Genomic DNA, 9,372 nt, shown 5'->3' on the forward strand with positions numbered 1-9,372 from the left:
GCAGTTGTTTCAAAGTATAAAAAAATTAATTATCGAATAAAATCTGTAGCTTTTTTGTTACTGCGCGTTTTGAAATTGATAGTACTAAAAGCTAACTCAATTTCACTCTCGAAATTTTGTAATGCAAAAAGTGGACAAAACTATTAAAATATTAATATTTTTCAAAATAATGATTTATCAAATATCTAAACACTAGTTTTCATTCAAATTTATTATGAAAGTATGATGAATTGAATGCATAGGTTGGACAGTCTCAGAAAATTTGTCAGCCGCACCGAAACAAACAGAAGCGTTTTCCGCTCCTTTCCGCCGGATCCGCAGGCCGGAAATTTACGGCAAAAACTGGCAGTTGGGATATTGAAAAGCCTAGCTACACTTCTAGAGTATATATTGCACAATATGGCCGGCCGGCTGTTTATTTATATTCAAATCCAACTGGATATTATGCAAATGGCTTCAGGTGTGTGTGCCCGCGGAATGCCAAGTTATTCGAGCGCTCGAGTGCACACCTGCGCTCGCGACCGCAGCATTGAGTCCTCGTCGTCGGCGGCAACGGCGGTGGCAGAGGCAATATCGGCCCGATCCGCGCCACACAGAGCACACGCAAAAGTGGCTGGGGCAATAAAACTGCCTGCGCCAGATGGGCCAATAGCTCACTCGGGCTGCGCGTGTCACCCCGAGTGCGCCGCACGCTAATTAATCGCACTTATTGCCGCAGAGTGGCGGGCGTAAAAAATGGCCTGCCTTGTTTTTCGCACCTGATTTATCCGGAAATTTGCATTCTGCGACGAATGTAGGTCGTCTCGCTGACTGGAATTGCGCTGATGAGTGCGGATACCACTTCATTTAGTTCGCAGCGACGCGTTGGGCCGCACCGGCTGTTCAATGGGCGCCACTCATCCACACCAAGTGCTGCTAACGACGCAAATTGAAAGTTTTGCTTCAATAATAAGTTTAAAATCGTTATACGCTGGATGCTTTAGAAGGTGCTTGTGCGACGTGATTTGACACTCTAATTGCAGCGGAATAGTTGCTACTTCTTGCTGTCAACTTCGCAAGATTTCTAAGTCGCTAATTGTGGAAGAGAATTAGATGATATATTTATAATTAGATTGTTTTATATAAAACTAAATTAGATAAAATTAAAATATATTGTTCTCTTGAAATTCTGATTTTTAAAAACATAAAAAATACAGCATGACATTACCTTGAAAAAAATATGCTAGATATAACTTCCAGATTCTCTAGAGTAAATGTAAATTAGCAATTCTTTGAAGGCATTAATTTTTAACTTGAAGTCAAACCATCAGAAAAAGATGAACTGCAAACGGTATTTAACTCGTTTTGTCCTCCTCTGATGCACTAGATTTGTAGCTAGCTACAAAATAGCTTTATAAATACATCAACAATTTGAAGTTGTTTGAAATGCAAATTTAAAAAATATATATCACTAAATCCACCGTTTTTTATTGGTTAATTTTTGTTTCATGGAAACAAGTAGTAGAGCGAGCGAAAGAAAAGTGAAGAGCAGTAATCGGACAGAATATTATTTAAAAAGCTGTGGCATTGTGTTCTGTAAAAAATTGCATTTAATTATGAAGTCAGCTCTCTTTTTGGCACGATTTTGTCACTTTTAGACCCAAAATTTAAAAAAAAACTTCAAACATTGTAAAACACCAAACCAAAATATTTGGAAGAAATAGCACTGTTATTTCTGTCAATGAGAAGCACGAATTCGTTTTACAATCTTTCAAGTACAGTAATTTAACAAGCTTTGCAGGTTTTACGCTTACAAACTTATGAAAAACCATCAAGATTTGAAATAAAACTCAATGGGAGCACCATAAAACTATTATAAAATTCTAGAAGCCGTGAACGCTTTACAGCCCTGATAAAAATTTAGATTTAATCGAAACAAAAATATAACTTTCCACGGTCATTGAATCACGCTGTTGGCCATGCAGTATTTCCAGGACGCCTTGTATTAATAATAGAGACGACGTTATCGGGCGTGACAGGCGTGAACTCCATTAACATTTTACTGAGCGCGAGAGAAACTTTAAAATTTCCTACCATAAATTAGAGCAGCGTCGTTAGAACAACACGGGCTTGTAAATCAATCGGCAGAGGCATTTGATTGTTTGCTGCAAACGAACGAGGAGTTGTTAACAGCCGCGATAAATCACACTGCCGCACCAGGCTTCGATTGCAATTTACGAGCGTTGACAGCTGCAGGCCGGCGCGGATAATTTGCAGAAAACACACACACCTTGCCGCCACCGAGTTCCGAGTTGCAATAAAGAGAGAAACTGCATCTTATTGCGAGTGCTGACCGCGCACAAGTCGAGCTCTGTGTTTGCAGCGTGGATCGTGGATCGGGGTCACCTGAATTCGTCCGAAAGAAGGGGATTTGGAATTACTCCAAACGACTGGATTTTTTTAATATATTTCGAGTGCGTTGAAAAGTTATTTTTCCGAAATACAACTATTCTTAAATATTTTGGTTTGAAATGGTTTTTGTTAAAATACATAGTCTGATAGGAAATTGCTCGAAATGCACTTTGTACAAAATTAACTCATCTGAAAGGAACTTGTTCGTGATTAAATTAATCCTAAAAGATTTTGCCCGAAACGGGCCATTGTCGTGTAAGAAATTTGTCCAAAATTGAATTATTCTGAAAAAGATGCCCGAAATGGAGCTATACGAACAGAAATTGGTACAAAAGATATTCTTGGTGAAAATATCTCTACAAAATATTGGAGTTTGGTTGTTGCATATAGTATGTTGTACTTAAAATGGACTTAATCCTCGTTTCTTTTAAAACTTGTAATTTTTAATTCTAGAAAGTTCTGGTGAAACGGTTAAGCTCTCTATTTCATGAAAAACACAATATTGCCACCAACAAATAAGATTTTTGTTCAGAAAGCAAAATATTTCGAAAGGGCATCCAAAAAACCAACAGGAATGCTTATAGACAAATCACAAGTTCTTTCTATTTCGGACAAATTTCCATTCGGACTTACAGTTCAGATCCCCCGCGGATCGACACACAGGCTGCTCGTTCTCGCCATCGGTTGCATTGTTCTCTCCGCCCGATCCACTTGCTGATTCGAATCCACGCGAGAAGAACAATGCGCCGAGTACCGCGCCGAGAAAGGCATTGTGCGAGCAAATAAAGTGTCGCGTGCAATACTTCTTGCTTGCTTCGCTCTTTACTTTTCTGATTCGGTGTAAAAAAGTGGCCCATGCAGCAACATACTGCTAATGCCTCTCTCCTCTCTTTCTTTCCCTGAGCGGTTTCGACGAGACTTTGCGCCGATTGTAGAGTATCGACAATGGGGAATTGCCAAAGTCGCTGCGTGCAGCATTGTTCTGTCAATTGGAGCTAAAAGAGCGGTGCAGTTTCGAGAGGCGGCGCAACTCGGTAGAAAGGCTTGAGCATTATTCATAAATCTGAACAGTGAAAAGTCTTTGCTGAAAATTCAATTACCTGGAACAATCATTTCCCAGAAAAGGATTTGTACTGAAAAACTATAATTTGAGTGAGTATTCTTGGAAAACTTAAATATGTGCAAATAATTTTCTATTGAGAATTATTTTCTGTATTTTGAAGTAGATAATATAAAAAATCTCCCAGTAATCGGCTTAAAATTTACTATGAGAGAATTTCTTACAATACGGAGATCGGCTTTTCTACTGATAAGCATAATTTTTTTTCTTTAATGCTTCACATTTTACTGATTTGCAAAAACATTTCACTAAAGAATCATCTTAATTTTAGTTGAAATGCACCTCACGTGATTCGAGAAGGAAAACTTGAACTAGCAAGCAGTTTTCATCAGTATTCAGGACGAAAGATAAACATCCTGAAAAAATAAATGTAACGTACAAATGGTTGAAACACTAATTTGAGAGTTCCAGGAAAAACATTATTTGAACTTTTAATTGAGATATCATATTTCTTCATTCGTTTATTCAAAATTTACCCAATTTATCTTGCGAAATATCAGCTCCAAAGTTTGTAGGTATTTTAGATGATAATTAGTGCACCTAATGAAAATTGGGAATTAATTCACTAAATTAATGCACTGTTGGACAAAAATAGCACACAAAGGATCAAAATCAACAATAGTAAAACTATGAAAATATCCGACAGAAATGAAAAAAAATACATACTACTAATTGTAAGAACTACATAATACGTTTTATTTCCGACCCGTGATTCCATCAACTCTTGCATCAATCGTTTTAATCAATTGTTGAGATCATTGTCAATTGTAGAAAAAAATCACGTGACGTTCCAAAAGCCATTATTTATTGCTCTGTAATCAGCAAAGAGCACCTTTCTGTATTTGAAGTAGAGCTTTACACGCCAAAAATTAAGAACACTTTATTTTGCATGTGTATTTCCAATGAGTTAATTGTTTATGAAATTTAGCAGCAGTTTATCTTCAAAATGTGCAATAATGAATTCAGAACCTCCATTTTTAGATTGCTTTTCAAGGAAAGGTGAAAAGGATATTTCACAAATTTCCTGTGAAACTTTTTACTTTAATTACTTCCTGACGTTTCGAGACATTAATTTATCAATTTTGTTTCAGGTGAGTCCTGGTTTGGACGTGGAGAGCACAAAAATATTCTCCTAGCCTTACAGTGAGTATAATACTCATACCTGGAGGATCGGAAACACACAAAGAATACAACTTAAATGGGGAAAATAACAATCCGATAATAAACTACATTAAAAGAAACTCGACAAGAATACAAAACACCCTTTGATTGCAGTTGCAATTGCCTTAATGCTGCAAATCGACTGCAGGCAAGCTTTAACAATATAATTTATCCATTCAGCGGTGTGTGTGTGTGGGAAAAGACAAAGAGACAGCAAAGAAACGGCAAAAGGGAGCTTATCAAGCCGGTAGTACATGTTCTCTTGCGTGGTAGTTGGAGTGGAGAGGCTATGACTAACAAAAGACGCATTTTACGAAGTTTGTACGACCTGTGCGTCTTTGAACTTGCAGTTTTTCAACAGGCACTTTAGCCGCAACCTGAACTTTTTCTTACAATAGGTCTTTCAGTAAAGACTTGCTTTTCTTTGTTAATATTTTCACCAAGTTAAAACAGCAAACATATTTTATGCAGAGTTGGTTTGAAACCAATAAAATAACTCTAATGGAAAGCAATTTCAAGAACACTGACCAGGTTACCACTTTAATATCTTTGGCAAATTATTCAAATTATAACGAAAACAAACATTTAGAATTCTTTTTGGGGAGAAAATGAAGTTTAAACTTCTGACCAATTTATTTAACTATTTTCTTGCTAAGAAAACGTTTTTTCATGAGTTTAAATTTTTCTTAAATTTGGATATATACCTTCCAAAAAGAGCTTAAAGGTCTAATTCAGAATGGTTTCACTAGCAAATTTAAGAAACCCCTTCTCAATTTGTAATTATTCTTGGTCCAAATTATTCCCTCGCTCTCTTTGACCACCAAAATAAATCAATGAAACCTTATAAAGCATGAAATTTACATGTCAAAATCCCCGTGCCAAAAAACAGAAAAGTTGAAAAATTATTTACTTCAAACAAGGAGCTCAATTATTTAATATACCGCATTCCAAACTAGAATAACTGCCTAAAATGGTAAAAACTGAAGTATTAAACTGGCTTTTGACACTTTTTAACAGTTAATTACCTCAAAAGATTAAATTTACGAAGAAAACTACTAAATGCACAGACAAATGATTAAAAACGTCTAAATCGATTTTTCGAGAGGCTTGAAAGTCCAAAAAATTGTATGGTTCATGTCCATTTAGGGCCCAAAAATGAAACGAAGAGAAAAAATGTTGATTGTTGTTTAAAATTGCCAACCCTAATGAGGATAAAATAATTTGAAGATTTATCAGCTGAAACCTCAAACTCGATTTGGGCGTGCAAAAAGAAGGAAATCAAACGCGGCAGCATTGCCATTAGTTGTCGGGCTGAGCGGGCTGTAGCGGCGCAGAAAGGCGGGCGGGCTGTGCTCGGAACAAGATAAGGCCGCTGGCCAGGCATAATGATATATTTTATTGGGCTAATACCGAAGTCGTTTCTGTTGCCTGGCACGCGAGTCGATATAACTGCGTGTCCTGCCCGCCCGCTCGCCCGCTCGCCCGGTTGTGTGAAATAGAGTGTTCGCACACAGGCGATCTCTCGCGAGCGAAATAACTATATTGAATTTTGTGCGCGCAGCCAGCGAGCGAGAGAAAAGAGAGACGAAGCGAACGAGCGGCTGCGTCCATTCGGAATCAACTCCCCCGATGATTGGTCTGAGGAAAAAAGGAGCACGAAAACGAACAAGACGGACGCAGAAGAAAGGAGGACTTACACAGAAGCAATTTTATTTTTTTCCCTCCTGCCCTAAATCCCAATTGAATAAGTCGTCGGTAATGCTGTTGTGCAAATAATTTATTTTGCTTTTCCCTGCTCGGTTTCGTTCTTTCTTCCGTTCTTTCTTTCTTCTCCCCAGCCCGTCCTAATTAAGGACAGGTAGCCTCTGGGAGTTTGGGTGGGATTTCTGCGATTATGCCCGTTCGCATTCAGAGCGCCGTCCGAGCGTCACGTCATATTCCCTGATGGTCAATTACGCTGTGCGTATTTTTTTCTGGAAAGTATTTGTCCCCGGGGACGACATTCTGCTGCACGCCGGATTTGATGCGAGAAACTTTTTTGCTGCCTCACAACAGCTGGGTATGAGATTTCAAGGTTGTAATTTACCATTTGAGCGAAGAGAACAGGCCGTGGGATCATTTCCAGAATAAAAAGATCGCAACATTTGTTCTTTAAAAATATGAGATGAGAATCTCTATCTAGATCAGCTCGTCAAATGATTTTCATTTTTTGAGACAATTTTTTTCGTGGTTCAATTAAAAGAATGTAAATACAAAATAAAAGTAAGGTCGTTATTTTGTAACGTTTGATCGAATTAACTGCAAATCCAAAACAAGTGATTTTGGTACAAATTTTATTTTTCCTTAATTTAAATCAATTAAAATTATACATTTTATTGTATATGACTAGAGCAAGAATAAACAACAACAATAATAATAAAATATTTTAAGAATCTGAAAAGTCCCTTCATGATCAGACCAAGGCACAACTGAACCTCTGCAAATATTTTAGAAGGCGTGTTTGCTCTGGTTGTTGAGAAATTTAAATTTGAATTAATACAATAATTGATATTTTATGTTTTGCAAATATTGAAGTCACCAAATCTTGGGTTCTAGCAATCAGAATTGCAAAATTTACACACTATTTGATTTATTCTGATCTTCCATAATGAACGGGAAGGTCTACTCACCCTCTTCAATCTCACGAAAATTAAAAAAAATGCTGAAATTTTTATGCTTTATTGCACCGCATTAATTTAATTTAAATACGAGAGAAGATAAGGGTGACATTTAAAATATTTTTTGAACGGAGAGTAAAAAAAATATCTGGGTGGTATAGTAAAATGATTTTTAATATTTCCCGAATAAAGTTTGTTTCAAAAATTGCCACATGATATTTTATTGTAGGCAAAAATAATCTCTCTAGTACAAAATTTGCTTCAACAAGTGGTCAATTGAGTTAGTAGTTTGGGAGAAAATCATTTGATTGTGTAATGAGCAATAATCAAAACAGAGGAAAATCGGAATTTATATTACGGATCACAAAAAAGAACACCTACTGGCTCTTTTTAACCTCGTCAACATTGGTCTAATTATTTCTAACTTGTGAGCAGCTATCGTTTGCATTATATGAATTCCCTGTCCAGTGAAATTGGAATTATAATTTGAATTTACAGGTTTTTGTGAGTTTTCTTCTCACTCGCATTTGCATTGATAAAAACATACAAGAACTTTCTCTAAGCTTTTAATTTTCTTCGACGCTTCCGGCAATATATCAAGGCGTGTCTTTTGCAGTGTTGAGCAAAGCGCCTTTCTCCCTTTTGTCGCGCCCTCTCTCTCTCGGGTCAACAATGCTCACTCGTTATGCAAAGTACGTGATCGTCATTATTCCGTCGTGACAGAAGTAGCTTTCGCTGCGAGAAGCAGGTCTAGTTGCGAATATAACAGAGAGCAAACAGACACGAATGCACTCGCCAAGCCGGCTGCTCACTTTTTGTTCAGAGAAGAGCACTTTGCCCTGCTGACGATTGAGCTGCCGCATAAAAATGGCGAGCAAACAGACGGCCAGATATTCTGCAATCAATCTTTTTTCGCGCACACCCACCGACCGACCGAGCGCAGAGCCGGCGGGCTTAATGATAATGGACTCGCCAGCAGCAAGTAACTAAACAAACGAGCGCTTTTGTTGGTATTATCAGGTCACTGAGCGAGTCGACCGGCGCTGGATTTGCTTTTTACACATACGTATATGCCAGACGTGAAACAGGCCAAGCAGGCTCCACAGCCGCCGCTCGGTTTTATTTCCATCCCTTGATATTGAGGACCGATATCATGCAACAATCAGAACAGCACACTGACACTGCTTTTTTGGCAAACAAATTTTAGTCTTTGCAGTTCATTCGGTTAGCATTGAGCTTTAGGTCAAACAAGGAGCAGGATTAAAAGTCGGGATTAGGGATTTTAATATGAATCAACTCAATTTCAACACTTTGTGGGTTTTAATAAAAATGAAAATCAATTTGAGTACACATGTCGTTGATATAACAATTCCATTTGGATCACACAAAAGGTTTAAAATTTATCATTGCAACAGAATTTAAAAATAGTTGAAAAGTGTCGAAACATTAATTATTTTTTTCTGTTTTAAAATTGGAAAATTCAGAAGATGACCTTCATACAATTTAAATTAAAAATTTGTCCAAGTTTCTCCAAAAATTACAGCGCATGTTGTAATATATAGTGGCCGGGTTGCGATCTTTGTTAGTTCATGCCGGTCAGAAGTCAATATGGCGTTGAAATAATGGAGGCCAATCAGGAGACAGTCCAGAAACGTCAAAAAGAGGCGAGCCAACCCAATAATTCCATTCCTTCGTATTTTGTTACATTCCCATATTAGCCTGATGTGCCATCTAATGATCGATTCGCCAATTACCGGTAAATCGGCTGCTAGTAAAGAAATAACAACAAAAATATCATCATTGTGCTCAAGCTATTTCATGAAAAATTTTCCAAGCCAGTTTCATTTTACGTTTGTAACTTTCCAGCCGTACTCTACCAGATCTACGCAGCGCGTGTATCCGGCCCCCAGTGTAACCAATGAGAGAGAAAATATTGACCAAAGCCTTTTGAATTAAAATTATATTTTTATTTCAGTTGAACTCATAGTGGAGAATCCGTCGCGTGGATGATATGCAACGCTTTGCATTCATGAAAACGCCAAA

This window comes from Cloeon dipterum, chromosome 1, assembly GCF_949628265.1.
Source record: "Cloeon dipterum chromosome 1, ieCloDipt1.1, whole genome shotgun sequence".
NCBI lineage: Eukaryota > Metazoa > Arthropoda > Insecta > Ephemeroptera > Baetidae > Cloeon > Cloeon dipterum.